Source organism: Bos mutus, chromosome 19 (genome assembly GCF_027580195.1).
Source record: "Bos mutus isolate GX-2022 chromosome 19, NWIPB_WYAK_1.1, whole genome shotgun sequence".
In the NCBI taxonomy this organism is placed as follows: Eukaryota; Metazoa; Chordata; class Mammalia; order Artiodactyla; family Bovidae; genus Bos; species Bos mutus.
In genome coordinates, this window is record NC_091635.1 from 36,522,511 (window position 1) to 36,539,935 (window position 17,425).

Consider the following 17,425-nt stretch of genomic DNA (forward strand, 5'->3'; position numbering starts at 1 on the left):
ATCCCAGAACAGCTTCGCTGGCACCCAGAGTCCAGGTCTAGAACTGACTGTATTTGCATCTCCCAGGTTAAAGAAAGGTTCATGCCAGAAATGCTGGGTTTGTTCCACCCCCTGGGCCAGGCCCCTCAGACACAGTGGGCACGGCACGTGGGACCGCCATGCTTTGGGGGCCATGGAAATCTGTTCCATTTTGCCTAAAACAAACCAAAGGTGTTGATGCTTTGAAAGTCATTCAAAGGTCATTTTAATATTGCTATTACGGTGGGACGGGCTCACATTAAGTCATTCAGCCCCTGCACACCCAAGGCAGGAAGCCTAGAAAGAAATACTGTGTCTGGGTCTTTGACTAATTTTAATTTTCGACTTGTTGCTTATCTGTACGTTCAAGGATTTCTCTAAAGGAAGTTTAGCTCTGAGTCCTTGCAGTGCCCTAGAGACCCTTCCCCCCAGGCCCTCCTTGCTCCTCCTCAGCCACACTGGCCCTCTTTCAGGCCCTCAGAAACCCCAGGCATTCTCTGGCCCTGGGGACCATGCGTGTGCTGATGCCTCTGCTTGGAACCCTGTTCCCAGATATGCCACCTGACCCTCTCTCACCTCCTCAGTCCTTTACTCCTGTGGCCCCTGAGGTTCGGCACCCCTCTCCCAACAGGTGCTGTGTGTCCTGCCGCAGGTCTGCTCGTCCTTCCCTGGAGTCGTCTCCAGTCCCCGGGGCTCTCGTTCGTCTCACCCTCTGCCCTTGGCACTGGCATTGGTCCACACGGGCGCCCAGGGAGTGTTGCTGATGAACAAAGGCAGGACGAGTTTGGAATGGGGTATGTTTGACAAGCCTGGAGAAGGCAATGGCACCCCACTCCAGTGCTCTTGCCTGGAAGATCCCATGGGCGGAGGAGCCTGGTAGGCTGCAGTCTATGAGGTTGCTAAGAGTCGGACACGACTGAGCGTCTTCCCTTTCACTTTTCACCTTCATGCATTGGAGAAGGAAAGGGCAACCCACTCCAGTGTTCTTGCCTGGAGAATCCCAGGGACGGGGGAGCCTGGTGGGCTTCCGTCTATGGGTCTCACAGAGTCGGACACAACTGAAATGACTTAGCAGCAGCAGCCAACAATTTTGCTACGATCCTCTGGGCCTTTGGCAAGACTCTGCCCCTGAAATAGATACCCCCTCAAGCAAGAAGTGTCTATAGGTAGGTGGACAGCCCCTGTCAAGGGCGGTCACCCAGAAAACCTAATCCGCCCCCACCCCAAACCCCACCCAGGACCCCGAACCATCAGCACAGAAGTGTCCAGTCAGAGGAGGGGATTCAGGGAGGATATTTCTTCGGGCTGTCTGGCCACACGTGGGCCACGTGTGAACCACATGCACACACCTGGCACACACACATGTGGCTTTGGGCCAACACTGGAAGCTTGGCCCTCTACCCCAAGGCTGCCAGGACAGAGAAACGTCTTCCTCTTCCTGGTTTCCCAGAGTCTGTCTCCTCCTCAAGTACCTCCGAGCCCTCGGGGTCAGGGTCCAGGCATGGGTCTCCCTCTGCCCTGAGAGCTGCTCACCAGGACCCTGGTGCACCAACATACTGGATGGTAGCCCAGCTGGGTGGTCTCCAGCCCTTGCACCCACAGGAAAGAGAATCGTGAGCCACTCGGGCAGCCACAACCTGGGCACATGCCCCGGCCTTTCCCTACGACGACACCCAGCCCCCAGGGGGCAGTGGTGACTGAGTTGATACTCCAAGTTTCTGGACATAAATCAGGTCCCAGCAGAAAGTGAACCAGAAGACCGGGGCATCTGGAAGCTGACCCCCATCCCCACCTGGGGACCCCCTTGTCTTTCTCCTGGTCCTGCCCCTGCCCATTCTTGCCCTCCTTTCTCCTCTCCCTGGTGTGCAAGTGGGGCAGAGGGGCAGGATCACGGGGCTACCAGTGTTATCCTAACTAGACACTCCTGTGAGAAAGTCAGCCCTGAGCTTCTGAGCGGGGCAGGGGCAGCTTGTGAGTTATCCTGGATGATCTGGAGGGGTCTCTGACGGGGACTCGACCTGAAGGCCATGTGGCTGGCCCCCAGCTCCTCCCCAGGCTCGCCCTAGAGTGTGGCAGGAAGGCTCGCTCCAACCTGGAGCTCATCCACACCAAGAGGGGCTCTCTAAGGAAATTAACACAAAATCACCAGTACAAGTCCTGGGACAGAAGCAAATGCTTATTTGGAATGAGAAAAGAAATCACACATTTTATAAAGCATCCAAAATATCCAGGAAGTAACAATATTTTAAAATTAACTGACACCGCAGACCATTCTTTTTTTTTTTTTTTTGGCTGCATAATTTCACTGAAAGTGAAAGTCATTCAGTCATGTCCAAGGCTCTGTCCAAGGATTCTCCAGACCCCATGGACTGCAGCCCACCAGGCTCCTCCGTCCATGGGGTATTCCAGGCAAGAGTACTGGAGTGGGGTGCCATTGGCTCCCTACTGTTGGGGATTTTCTCCCCGGCACTTGGAAGCGACGAACCTGAAAGAATGACACTCGGATAGTCTCTTGCAAGGACTGACAAGTTTATTTCTGCAGTCAAGCCTTTTTATAGAAGCAGGAACAGAGAGCTTAAAGTATACAGCCAGCAGAGCGCATACGGCGTTAACACATAATCAGTAAAAACATTTCAAGGACAGCGTGGTCTAAGTGACTCACGTGCTTATCCCACAACACGTTTTCTCAAGTAACATCCCTATTTATTATTAAATCTTGGCACCGAGCATAACCAAAGGCAGGAGATGTTTTTCTGTCCGCAGTACAAAGCCGGGTACTTCTGGCCCTTCGCCATTTTCCCAAGGACTTTCTCCTTTTACGGCTATTTTGTACTACGCTTCCCAACATATCCTCTTTTTGTTTTTAAATTAAGCATGGCGGCTGCTAGTTGGACTCCATTGTGGGAGGCACAGAGTCTTGAGTAGAGGCTTCTGTATCCTATAAGTAATGACAAAAAGAACAGGGTGATTAATACACATATAAAAATATTGCTTCCTGAAAGCCAAGCTCTAGGGTCTAGAGACGATAGGGTTTTGGTTAAAGTATCATAGAATTGAGTGCTATACAATTCCCTAGGTACTCTAACTTGAAAATTAGCAACTTGTTGTTTCAACATATTGATGTCTAAACTTGAGTTATCTGTGAGATCCTGCAAATGCGCCTTAACTTTATCCCAAGGATATTCAGTGCTATTATAGGGCATGTTAGTCAGACAAAAAGAAGAAAAATTCCAGTGACAGCGTATACATGTTCGGAAAGTCAGTTGCTGCATTTGATCTCCTAAGTAGATAACCACAGTTTGTAACTCATTAATTTTTGTGTGTAATTGCTGATCTATTTGAGCTTGTCGAGTCCATAAATCATGAGAGTCTTTGTGCCAAGCAGTGATAAAATCATGATTTTGTATAGAATTATGTAAAGCCATACCAGACAAAGTTCCTACAGTCACAATGGAGATAAGGCTTAAGATGCCTGCAATAATCCACCCAATGATGCGCTTAGATCACCTAAGCCCAGTTTTCAACAATACAGAAAGAAATACAGAATCAGTCCAAGGTTCAGTTAAGTTTACGGGAAGCCATAACTCAGATCTTTGTTTAACTAGCACAATGCTAACATTGTGATGTGAAATGGTGTGATTAAGGCAGGTATACAATGCACATGCAGTACAATTGACAGTCTTGGCCGATAAGTTGATATCAAAATGCCCTACAATAAACAAATACGGAAGGTGAACACACGATTGAATATAGCCAGTACTATTATATAAGAAGATATAATTAGAAGGACGAAACACACCCACAGTCCCATAAACACTAGCGAAGTGCTCTAAAGCTGCTGGAATTTTCCAAATGTGCCATTGCTTTGGCCCCACAATGGGGACGACAGTCCTGGGTCATGGGAGTGATAAGCCCCTGTTATACCAATTCAGCAACATGTCCTTATCAGTCCAGAAACTTGTCTTAGATTTATGAAAGCCTCCAATGCTTGATCTATTAAACCAGGAGCAATTATGATGTTCTTCCTGCTCTTCAGAACAGTTTACATTGCCAGAAACAGCTTATCTGGAGTCATAGGAGTTCCAGTACTCTTCAGTGTCTGCTCAGCCTGACGAGTCATGTTTTCATTTGAGCCCATGTCGGGTAAGGATTCACACGATGGCGTTTCCTCATTGGCTCCTCCAGGGTCATTGACGAGACCCTTCGCGTCAACTTCGTCACTTCCTGAGGGAGTCCCGTCTTGGGGTCCCTCTCGGTAACGGACTTGGCAAAGGGGAACCCAGATTTCCTCTCCATCTGCAATGACAAGACCATAACCCTTGCCTAGGAGTCGTAAGATTCCTGGAAGCCACTGATTAAATTGCTTATACCATATTGGTGTATTGATTTCTAATTTGCTGTTTTTGTCTTCTGCAAAATGTCTATCTGCACGAGTGTCAGAATTATTTTTTGTTAAGTTTACAAAATTTAGGGAATAAAGAGTTAAAGAAAATAATAATTGAGGGTTCATAGGATAAGAAGTGTATCTCCTCTTCCATATTCCCCTTTCTGTTTTAGTAAATGAGTTTTTAGGGTGCAGTGGGCTCTTTCAATAATGGCTTGACCCTGAGGATTATAGGGTATTCCTGTAATGTGTGTGATGTTCCATTCTGATAAAAATGAACGAAACGAATGCGAGGTGAATGTAGGTCCATTGTCTGTTATCAAGACAGAAGGAATCCCCATAATGGGGAAGGTGAGTAAGAGTGCGGAAATGGCATGTTTATTGGATTCTGAAGAGACAGGTACTGTCCAGATAAAGTTGGAAAATGTATCTATTGAGACAAAAAGTAAAGAAAATTTTCTTTAAGGAGCAGTGAGTGAAGTCAGATTGCTAAAGGGAATTAGGTTGTTGCCCCTGGGGATTAACTCCTGAAATTGCAGTTCGTAAGTGCAGAGGGGTGCAGACATCACAGGTGTTAATAATATGTCGTGTTTCAGTGAGAGGAATATGGTATTTCGAGTGCAATCTGTTAGCATTGGTATGAAGATTAGCATGTTCGTCATTGGCAAATGTAAAAATGGGAGCTATGAGCCTGTCAACAGCATCATTTCCTGCGACCAGAGGGCCAGGTAAACTTGAATGAGCACGTATATGTGCAATAAAGAAGGGTTCCGTATGTGAGCGAATTAAAGCTTGAGTCTGTGAAAAGAGAGTATATAATTCTTCATCTAGATTGTATAAAAAGGCAGTAACAAAATCAGGAAAAAGGGAAGCAAGGTATTTGGAATCAGTATATATGTTGAAGGATAATGGTTGAAGTGACAAAAGAGTATGTAAAGCATACAATTCAACTCTTTGTATTGAAGAATAGGTAGTGGGTAATTTCTCTTTGATATCAAGGCCGACAATCCCTGCTATGCATTTCTTGTCGCCATCAATGAAATAGGTGGGTGCATTGGTGATAGGCTGGGATGCAATGATATTAGTTATAATGAATTTAGTACATTGTAGAAAGTCCTATAATTTTCCTTTTGGTAAATGAAATGAGATAACATTTTGAAAATCATTTAATGCCATTTGTATGGTCAAGTTATACTGTAAGGCAATTTGCAATTCCTTTTTTGTCAAGGGAACGTGTATTGCATATGGATCAAATCCAGTCAAAGTTTGTACATGGCTTCTCCCTGACATAATTAAGTGCCCTATTTTTTCAATATATGATACAATTTTTTTAGACTGTTCAGTGTGTAAATATACCCATTCTATTGGGCTGTGTTGAGCTATAATTGCAGTGGGTGAATGTTCAGTGGGGAATATATCTAAAGAAACTGGTTGATCATAATCTAGCCGAGTTGAAAAAGATTGTTGAATGTGTTTCTCCATTAAGGCCAGTTCTTCTTTGGCCTCTTTTGTTAGTTGTCTAGGGCTATTAGGGTCAGGGGATCCCTTTGAAATTTTAAATGGATTTTGTAAGGCATAGGTGGGGATGCCAACAGATGGCTGCAGCCAATTAATATCTCCTAGCAATTTTTGAAAATCATTCAGTGTGCATAGAGATTGCATAGAAATTTGAGTTTTTTGAGGTTTGATTTTAGATTCTTCCATAACATGTCCTAAATAATTAAAGGGTGCTTTCCATTGAATTTTATCTGGTGCTACAAGCAGGCCATGATTTTTAAGAGTAGTAGTAACTTCATTATATTCATTATATAACTGTTGTAAATAGAATTCAGATTCCATAGAGAGAAGTATATCATCCATATAATGAATTATAAAGGCACTAGGATATTTATCTCTAATGGGTTGCAATAAAACAGATATGAGATATTGGAAAATGGTAGGGGAGTTCATCATTCCCTGAAGTAGTACTGTCCACTGAAATATTTTAACAGGAGCCATGTGATTTATAGAAGGAATTGAAAAGGCAAAACATTTTCTATCTTTAGGGTGCAAAGGTATAGTAAAAAGCAGTCTTGTAAGTCAATAATAACTATAGACTATTCTTTTGGTACCATAGAAGGGGAGGGCAATCCGGGTTGTAAGGGCCCCATAGGTAACATGGTATTATTAACATCTCTTAAATCTATCAACATTTGCCATTTTCTTGATTTCTTTTTTATTACAAAAATAGGGGATTCCATGGGGAAAATGAAGGTTCTATATGAGCTTTTTGTAATTGTTCATTAACTAATTGTGTAAGAGCTGCCAATTTTTCTTTAGTCAGGGGCCACTGAGGTGTTCATACTGGGGTATCAGATTCCCAGTCGAGGGGCAGTGGTGTTAACTCAATGGCCCCCATTAAAAGGTTCATTTAAAGAAATTGTGGCTTTCATTTGTTCAAGAAAATCCCGTCCCCATAAATTGATTAGGACATTAGTAATATATGGTTTAAGATAAGCTACAATTTTATTAGGGCCATACATTTGTAAATTGGATGCATTGACAAAAGTTTGTGTGGCATTAGCTTCATTTACTTCTAATAGTCCAGAAGGAGCTATAACCTTATCCCAATCAAGGGGCCATTTTGCAGTTCTAATGACTGAAATGTTAGCTCTGGTATCTAACATGCCTGTGAAATTCTTTCCCTGTATGCGTAAAGTAAGCATGGGTTTCTGATGTTCCTTTAATAAGGTGGATAGTGCAGCAGTAAGGTTGGTACTGCCAAAGCCTCCCTGCCGAACTTTATCAGACGCCTTCATTGGTTTGACATATGGTAAAAGTAATAATTGTGCAAAGTGTTCCCTTTTTTGTAAGTATACATTTCCCATTTTCAAAACATTTACCATAACATGTATTTCCCCTTCATAATCTTCGTCCACAACACCGGTCAATACTATTAAACCTCTCATTGTGCAGCTACTACGTCCCAAAATCAGTCCCACTGTCCCGGGTGGAATCGGGCCATAATATCCAGTGGGAATCTTGTGGGGGTTGTATAATGCTATTAGTTCCATATCATAAGGACTAGGTATATCAATGCAAGCACTCTTAGATGTAGCTGCTTGTAGCGTCATAACGCTAGGTCCGCCTTTTGTAGTGGGGCTAGAGAACGGCCCCTTTATCAGTTTCCCTGTTGTTTTGGTTGTGCGTCGGGGTTCAAGGTGTTTCCATCCTTATCAAATTTAGAATGACATTCAATCAGCCAATGGAACCCCTTTTTACATCTTGGACATATTCCTGGGAGTCTCTTCTTATTAGAAGTAGTAGTATTTTTTCTGGCCTGTGTTGACATGCGACATTGTTTTTTCATATGGCTGGGCTTCCCACAGTTAAAACATTGGCATTAGCAGCTTTTTGTACATTAGTTTCCAATGTTGCCAATTTTGTTCTATGGGAACTAGATCTGATATCCCTATATGCTTTCAAATATTCCATAAGAGAGCCAGTCTCTCGAACTGGTCTGAGCATGGACTGACATTCCTCATTAGCATTTTCAAAAGCAAGTTATTTTAAAATAATATTTTGTAAAGTTACATCCTTAATAGATTTCTCAATTGCATCCTTTAATTTTCCTATAAATTGAGAATATTCCTCCTCATGTCCTTGAATAATCTTAACAAATGAATCGTCAGAGTTAGTGCTATCAACCTTTGCTTATGCCCTGCAGGCAGTTTCTTTAATGAAATCTAACATCTGAGGGGTAATATTAGCTACTTGCACAATCATATCAGCCATGGCACTTGTTCCAGTGAGTATATCATAGGTTAAACTGGCAGGGTTACCATGAGATTGCTGGTCAATCATCAGCTGTCGGGCCTCATCATTAACCCAAATTTGCCATTGCAGTAATTGTTGAGGATTTAAAACCATCTTTGCTACTTGAAAAAATATATATGGCATCCAATGGTCAGCCCATCCTCTGAGAAATTCTCTACAGTAAGAAGAACTAGGTCCATACAGAGTACATGCTTTCTGAAAATTAGACAACATGCTAAAATCTAGATTAGCCCAAGTATTTTGGTCTTGGGCAGGTTGATTAAATTGCACTGGGAAAGCGAAAGTGCAAGCAGGCGTCTCCCGAGGAGGAGTGAAATGATTAGTATGAGCAAAGTTAGCAATTGCTGTTACAGGCAGAGCAGAAGGAAAAACCTTAGATTTGGGCTGTCCGTTGAATGAAATGACCTCTGTTCTAAGTGGCTTCAATTTTGACATAACCTGTACATATATGTGTCTAAGTTGTTTTTCTAAAGATTGTGTCTGATTGAGCATAACATTCTTATATTTCAAAGCACCTTGTATATCTTGTTCTTTAAGCTCATATTCATGTAAAGATTGAATAGTTTTTACTTCCAAATCAATGTTATGTCCTTTGATTTGTTCTATGACAGCCCATATGAGTGACCAGGTAACCCTTGCCGATATGCTCGCAAAACATTATTTTTAACCCTTTTCTATATGTCTAGATTGAGTGTCCCCTCTTCTGGGAACCATGAATTGTTCCAGTAAAATATGATAGCAGTCGTTCAACTGATCTCTTGAAACATTAACACCATTTTGTTTCAAAAAATGATGCATTATAGAAATGAAAGGAATTTTACTGCTATGTTGTCCCATCCTGCTTACCTCTTTCTGCAGGGGCTCATTGCTTTGTTCAGCCTTCCTTTCAAGTCCCTGTTCATGGCACCACTTGTTGGGGATTTTTTCCTCGGGACTTGGAAGCAACAAACTTGAAAGGATGACACTCGGACAGTCTCTTGCAAGGACTGACAAGTTTATTTCTGCAGCCAAGCCTTTTTATAGAAGCAGGAACAAAGAGCTTAAAGTATACGGCCAGCAGAGCGCATACGGGGTTAACACATAAATCAGTAAAAACATTTCAAGGACAGCGTGCTCTAAGTGACTCATGTGCTTATCCCACAACCCGTTTTCTCAAGTAACATCCCTATTTATTATTAAATCTTGGTGTAACCGAAGGCAGGAGATGTTTTTCTGTCCACAGTACAAAGTCAGGTACTTCTGGCCCTTCGCCATTTTCCCAAGGACTTTCTCCTTTTACGGCTATTTGGTACTACACTTCCCAACACCTACAAACACAGGAATTTCAGAAAATTTTATTTTTCAAAAGTCTCACACAAAAAGAAAGATGGGTAGCGGAGGGGCAGTAGAGTTGGTGCAGTTATAATTGTGTCTGACTGCATCATGGAGAGCAGTCCCGGAAGTGAAATGTGTGTTGACCAGCATGGACAAGTACCACGGCCTCTGCCAACAATCTCACATCTTATACACCTCAGCTGACGCTGCCAGGCACCGAAGGACACGGGTCCCTTTCGTCCACCCCTTGAACCACACATCTCACAGCTTCCTGTCATGAAGCCAGAGAGCCCACCCAGAGCAGGGGGCGGGTAGGGAAGAAATCTGTACCTGGAGGCCAGAATGAATTGCAAATGTAGTGGTTTAAAACAACAGCAATTAATTTTTCCACAATTCTGGAGGCCAGAAGTTCAAAACCAGCGTAGGGTTGGTGCTTCCTGGAGGCTCCGAGGGAGAACCTGCCCCAGGCTTCTTCCAGCTCCTGGTGGTGCCGGCGATGCGTGCTTCCTGGGCTTGTGGCCACGTCTCCACACTCTCTGCCCCGTCACCGCATGGCCTTCTCCCAGTATCCAAAATCGTCTCTCCTTATAAGGACATCAGTCGTATCGGGATTAAGGCCAGACAGGATGGTTTCGTCTTGACTACATCTGCAAAGACCCTGACTCCAAATAAGGTTCCATTCACAGGTCCGGGTGGATATGAATTTGGGGGAGTACCATTCACCCTTGGGCTTCCCCGGTGCCTCAGCAGTAAAGAACCCTCCTGCAACGCAGGAGCCGTAGGAGACGTGAGTTCAATCCCTGGGTCAGGAAAATCCCCTGGATGAGAGCATGGCAACCTGCTCCAGTATTCTTGCCTGGAGAATCCCATGGACAGAGGAACCTGGTGGGCTACGGGCTGAGTTACTAACAGTTATTTAGGCTCTTCAACATTTACGAGACCACACCTTCAATCTTTTGACTGACTCCCGATATATTGTAGGGTTGTTTCCTCATATAGAGACTGCTAATATTCCAGAAAATAAAACTACTATTTTCTCCTTGTTATCTGATTTACAGAAAGAGATTAAACACAGAGATAAAAATATTTTGTGGGACATATCAGAGCCCATTCTGGCTTGCCCGGCCCTTTATATGAAGGAAATGCTTTGGCAGATGCATTGACTAAAGTAACTACTTTAAACTTACATAAAAAGATTGATAAGGCCTAAAATTCTTAGAAAATTCACCTTTAAAATTCACCTGGTTCAAGCTAGAAATTTCATATCCCGGCCAGATATGTTGTAACTTGTGGGAGACGGTATGCTTGTATTTTTCCTCAGGACGCAGATTCTCCAATTTGGACTCTGGGCAGGCTAGGTCCGCAGCCTGCGCACTCGCTCGCCCCGCCCCCCAGCCAGCTCTCGCCTCTGCACCGCCAGCCATGCCATGCACCCTCCTCGCTGCACCCCGGGACCTAGAGCAAAGAAGTTTGTGCAGCGAGTGAGGGCCAGAGAGGAAAGCCTGCCTGTGGAGTGCCCTCCAGACCAGCACGCCCCGCCGGCGAGAGGGGAACGCCCCAAGCCCAAGCGGCTGCGGCTAGCCCGAGTCTGCAATCCCCGCCCCTCCGCCCGCCATAGGCACCACGGCCCCCAGCCTGCCGCTCGCGTTCTGCCTCCTGATGCTGGGAACACTGCTCCCCTGGGCCGATGCATGCAGCTGCTCCCCGGTGCACCCACTACAGGCATTTTGCAATGCAGACATAGTGATCAGGGCTAAAACAGTCAGTAAAAAAGAGGTTTTTACAGGATTTAGTGCGATCGTGATGGTTTGTGGGCTTGCTTATCCTGGGAATAGCAGCTTTAATAGCAGCAATTACTTCTGTTACTGTGGCAACAATATCATTGACTCAACAACTGCATACTGCCCAATATGTTGATACCATGTCTAAAAATGTTTCTCGAACTCTAAGAACACAGAAAGCTATAGATAGAAAGCTGGACATGAGGGTAGAAGACGCGTTAGAAGAGGCAATTATGCATATTGGGACTGAGTTACAGGCTTTAAAAGTGAAGATAGCTTTGACATGCCACGCTGATTACAGGTGGATATGCGTGACACCCTTGAAGGTAAACAGATTATAAATAGAAAAAAATTAAAAATCATATGTCAGGTGTTTAGAACAGCTCTGACATTGGCCTGGACTTAGGGAAACTTCATAATCAAATACACACCTTGGAACACTCTGGACTGGATTTTACCGCAGCTGGAGCAGTTAATGACTTCTTTCATACCTTCTCTAACTTTGTTTCTGAAAAAAACATTCTGTCTAATATCTTTAGTTATGCTGCTGTTGGTGCTCTAATTTTGCTTCTCATAATCATTCTTCCTTGTATTGTTGATTCTTCAGCAGAACATTTAGAAGCTCGCGCCTGAGCTGCATCTGTCTGTTTTAAGAAATAAAAAAGGGGGAGATGCCCGGAGCCAGCGTGAGGAACTCCGCCCGTGGCAAAGGTCATGAGGAAGGAGGCTCGACGTACACAAAGGCGGGATCGAGCCTCAGGAGTCCCCCTGGAAATTCTCGAGCATCTACCCCCAAAACCAGAGTCTGCCTACTTTACTGCTTTGTGCTCTCACCTACACCTCTGACTTTACGGGGGGCTGTCCCCCACCACCTCTCTTGGGGAAGGAGTTAACTTAGAGCTCCAGTTAATAATAATTCCTGGGAGTGACAGGAGTGTTTCAACCTACAAACTCCTCTGAAGGTTCTCTAGCCTGCCTGACAGGCTTGTCCGGCCACATGTGATTGTTCACAGCCTCCCAACCGTGAGAGGCACGAGATGCTCTAAACTTCCTAAAAACAGATTCTTTTGAGAAGTTAGAAAATTATTAGTGTAGTATAGTGGGCTGATTAGAAATTGTATTGGTGAAGAGTTTTTCATTTGTTGAGCCAATGTTTGCTGCTAAGTCTCCACATCCCCTGCCCTTATACACATTAATGAATATATAGAAGAAATAAGTATTAACCTTTGATATTAATCACATTAGACTTTAGGCTAAGCAAATTCTTTCCTTAATTAAAACCCACTGCACCCTCACCCTATAGGAATATAACTTTATCTGGTACCTTCGGAAGGTGGCGTCTGTTTTAAGAATAATCACCCCTGGAGAAATAAGTGTTCTGGTTGACTGACTGCTGTCACAAGGAGAGGGTCATAAATTGTTAGCAGGCCCCCTGGCCAGAAGATGATGTAACACCCCTTTGTATACATTTGTATGAAGCACCTGATTTTGATAAAAGTCAGGACTGCTGACCCCGCGTGACTTTTGTATTACATCTCTGTGTATAAAAGTGGACCCTGGAAAATAAAGAATGGGATCAGTTCCTGGAAAGACTGGTCTCCCCATGTCGTTCTTTCTCTCACTTTCTGGCTGAATTCCCATCTGGAACGTGGAGGCTCGTCAAGCCTACTAATTATGCCTGGGCTTCTAAGATCTGACCAGGGAGGCCTTAGTGTCTCCTCTCCTTCGGGAGAATGGAAGGACGCCTGCTGCCTACGTAAGTGATGCAAATTTCTTGTCTTGAAATTTTATTGGCTTTCCACATAAACCAAGTTATTCAGCCCCTTTTCTCCGCTGAACATTCCTACTGAGCTATCCTTATTCTATTACTCTTTATATCTCTAATTAATATTTAAATAGAGCTATTGTATCCAGTTCTATTACTCTTTATATCTCTAATTAATATTTAATTAAAGCTATTGTATCCAGTTCGCCAGCACCGTCCCCACATTGAATTCTCTGGATCCGTTGGGGCTGGACCCCGGCAGGGTCACAAAGTCAGACATGACTGAAGTGACTAAGCACATACGTTTTCAACCTCAGCTCACCATTCCTCTCCCAGATAGATAGCAAAACCTTCATTGATCTTAGAGACACTGGCACACCCATCAATAGACCTATCAAATCAACTAAATGTATCATCAGGTCAATTTGCTCTTAACCAGGTCTCAGAGATGCTCTGGGCCAGACTGAGGCCTCCTGACACGCAAGCAGACTGGAGAGAGACAGGGGTCCGGATCACTGCGGTTACACATCTTCACCAAGTTTTACATCATACCCGATGCCCCAGGCCTTGGGAGCGTCTGAGGCCTGATTGTCAGAACCACATAGTAAAACCACCTCGGCCCACTGGATAGGATGTTTCCAGGAGATGGTGTCCACCCTGTGTTCCAGCTCAAACCCCCTACACACAACTTCTAGACACCGAGAGTGGATGGTTATTCCTATACAGCAGGTGCAATGGGCCCAGATCCTTGCAGGGCAGCACAGATCCCAGGTCAAAGACCCACCTCAGCCCCACACCCTGAAGCTTCCCTGAGAGTCTGCTGCGGGTCTCTCGACCATCAGAGCTGAGACCACCCCAGGCCTCTACCCCACAGTGGAACTTTCCAGCCCTGCCTCATACCACATTGCTGTGGGGTCAGCTCTGGGCTCTACAAGGAGGACACACCCAATTCAGGGTCAGTGGGTGCTCAGCCTGAAGAACACACCAGGCAGTGCCCTACAGATGCCTGACTGATGTAACCACGTTAAGATCCAAAGACCCATGGACACCCCAGACTCAGTCCTGCTTAAGAGGAGATTTACCATCCTCTTTTATTCACCCTGGGCCAAGAGGAAGGCAGAGGAGGGGACTCAGCCTCCAGGCCACAGTCCTCCAAACAAGGAGGGGATGCCAGCCCCAGTGGGCCCAGAACACCTGGGGAGAACCTGGCTGCTGTGGGAGCCTCGGCCCTGGGAGAGCTGCCACGCTTCCAGCCCCTCAACCCAGGGTCCCAAAACTACAGACTGAGGCCCACGTGGTCACCATTGTCCTGGCCTCCCTACAACACCCCAGGCTGGGAAGGACTGACCTCTCCACAACAGCCCTGGTAGCCATTAACAATGAATGAGGCCTTGGGCCTGGAGAGGAACAATGGTGAGTGGCCCAGAGACTGAGACATGGGGCCCACTGCAGCATCAGGAGAAAGGGACACAAATACCTATAAGTGGGAGGGAAGTTCTCTGTCAGATGGATTTTTTCCCATCTGAGCCTCCAGGGAAGCCATAGAGTGACCCTCAAACATGCCTTTGCATCTGGCTGACCCTCTTCCAGTGTTTGGGGTTCCCAGCCACATCTCATGACCACGCAGACCAACTGGGTTTAACACATTCATTTCCCTGGAATGTAGCAATATTGTTTACTTTCCTTCATAAAGTTTATGTGGGCAGCTAGCAGCTGAAACCAGATATATCAAAATGTCCATCTCCCCATCATGGCTGAAAGCCACCTATTCTTGCAAAAGGTTCTGTTTTCAGACCACCTGCCCTCCCAGTTCATGCTGTGCATGCCCATCTCCCAATGTAGGAAGAGAGTGGCTGTGGGGTTATGCCCCTTGTCTCATGGGTGCCTCAGGCAGGCAGGGTCACTGCAGGCTGGGTGAGGGGTGGCAAGTGAGGGGATGGAAGGGACTGGGTGCCTGTCAGCACTGTCACTGAGAGTTGTTTGCCATCAATGGCTCTCTGCTCCCACCACTGGTAGAAAGCTCAGTCTTGTCACTTCCAGCAAAAGTCAGGCCGTGACCTCTGCCAGCAGCCCAGTGTGCCCCTGGGCATGGCCCTGTTGGTGCTCCCTGCCCTGCTGCCTAGAGATATGTGGAAGTCAGAGTACCTCTGGAGTTGGGGCCACAGGCTCCCCTGCTGGAAGGTTCCCAGGGAGGGAAGGCAGCAGCACGCCTCTGCTCAGATTCCTGCTGCCTCCCCAGTGCACAGGCAGGGGGAGACACACCTTCCACCCTGGCTTTCAGGTGGCCATGTGTCCCCCTGCCACCACCTGCAGAATGGATGCTGCCCTGTGAGCCAGGCTGGGGTTCCCCTGGTTCCCATGAGGCACAGAGAGGGCCTGAGCCCTGTGACCTGGGCCCAGCTACACCCGCCCCTGCCAACCAGGCCAACAAGAGGACTTAGGATTCATGCTTCTGGGGTGCATGGATTAAGGAAAGTCTCTGATCCTAAAGGCCTGAGTGATGCTGATCTGGTGAAACCTCCCACTCTGGCCCCACCTGAGAAACGGAGAGGGGGCCCCGCGGATATGGAATCCATCAGCCCCAGGCCTTCGCTTTAAATACACCAAACACCAAAGATGTAAACCTGAATGCTTCTGGTAGACTTTCTTTTTTTCTCTCACCACTCTGTAAAAAGAGCATCTCCTTCAAAACACACATTCCAGGAAGCTAATAGAAAATGCTGAGGATTAAACATTCTGGGGAAACCATAGCAATGCAGCCTCAGTGACTGTCAGCCTGCCCTCATGGAGACCGGGCTCGTCACTGTCTCTCATCTGAGTAAATGGCTGAGGCATTTGATGATAACACATTTGTCAGTTATTAACCATCTCTTAGATTTATTTCACTTTAATTTATTTGTTTTGAAGTGAGAGAAAACCCAAACTTGTATGGAGAATGAGCTGGGAGGTTTAGACATTTGACACAGCACAGGTCACACTCACTCAGCTCCCGCTCCATGACGGTCCTGCCCATAGGCTGTAGACAGGCCTGCACTGGAGACACCACAGGACATATGTGGGTAGCCCTCATCACTGCCACGGAGCCCGATGCTGGGCACGGTGGGGGATGCCAAGAGGGGACATCCTGAAGGGAATCATTCAGTTCAGTTCAGTTCAGTTCAGTCGCTCAGGCGTGTCCGACTCTTTGCGACCCCATGAATCGCAGCACGCCAGGCCTCCCTGTCCATCACCAACTCCCGGAGTTCACTCAGACTCATGTCCATCGAGTCAGTGATGCCGTCCAGCAATCTCATCCTCTGTCGCCCCCTTCTCCTCCTGCCCCCAATCCCTCCCAGCATCAGAGTCTTTTCCAATGAGTCAACTCTTTGCATCAGGTGGCTGAAGTACTGGAGTTTCAGCTTTAGCATCATTCCTTCCAAAGAAATCCCAGGGCTGATCTCCTTCAGAATGGACTGGTTGGATCTCCTTGCAGTCCAAGGGACTCTCAAGAGTCTTCTCCAACACCACAGTTCAAAAGCATCAATTCTTCAGCACTCAGCCTTCTTCACAGTCCAACTCTCACATCCATACATGACCACAGGAAAAACCATAGCCTTGACTAGACGGACCTTTGTTGACAAAGTAATGTCTCTGCTTCTGAATATGCTATCTAGGTTGGTCATAACTTTCCTTCCAAGGAGTAAGTGTGTTTTAATTTCATGGCTGCAGTCACCATCTGCAGTGATTTTGGAGCCCAAAAAAATAAAGTCTGACACTGTTTCCACTGTTTCCCCATCTATTTCCCATGAAGTGGTGGGACCAGATGCCATGGTCTTCGGTTTCTGAATGTTGAGCTTTAAGCCAACTTTTTCACTCTCCACTTTCACTTTCATCATGAGGCTTTTGAGTTCCTCTTCACTTTGTGCCATAAGGGTGGTGTCATCTGCATATCTGAGGTTATTGATATTTCTCCCGGCAATCTTGATTCCAGCTTGTGCTTCTTCCAGTCCAGCGTTTCTCATGATGTACTCTGCATAGAAGTTAAATAAGCAGGGTGACAATATACAGCCTTGACGTACTCCTTTTCCTATTTGGAACCAGTCTGTTGTTCCATGTCCAGTTCTAACTGCTGCTTCCTGACCTGCATACAGATTTCTCAAGAGGCAGATCAGGTGGTCTGGTATTCCCATCTCTTTCAGAATTTGTCACAGTTTATTGTGATCCACACAGTCAAAGGCTTTGGCATAGTCAATAAAGCAGAAATAGATGTTTTTCTGGAACTCTCTTGCTTTTTCCATGATCCAGCGGATGTTGGCAATTTGATCTCTGCTTCCTCTGCCTTTTCTAAAACCAGCTTGAACATCTGGA

General features: G+C 45.7%; 1 long non-coding RNA gene across 2 annotated transcripts; it reads right to left on the reverse strand.

Moving 5' to 3' along the window:
- Window positions 1–2,526: 2,526 nt before the first annotated feature.
- Window positions 2,527–9,877, reverse strand: LOC106700939 (uncharacterized). 2 transcript variants are annotated; one of them, XR_011468017.1, is made up of 3 exons: window positions 9,863–9,877; window positions 9,065–9,231; window positions 2,527–2,956 (listed from the first exon to the last, which is right to left on the reverse strand). It is a non-coding gene; the product is annotated as an uncharacterized lncRNA (long non-coding RNA). The 2 variants fall into 2 exon arrangements; XR_001351538.2 differs by lacking the exon at window positions 9,863–9,877 and having other exon boundaries at window positions 9,065–9,380.
- Between the last annotated feature and the right edge of the window lie 7,548 nt (window positions 9,878–17,425).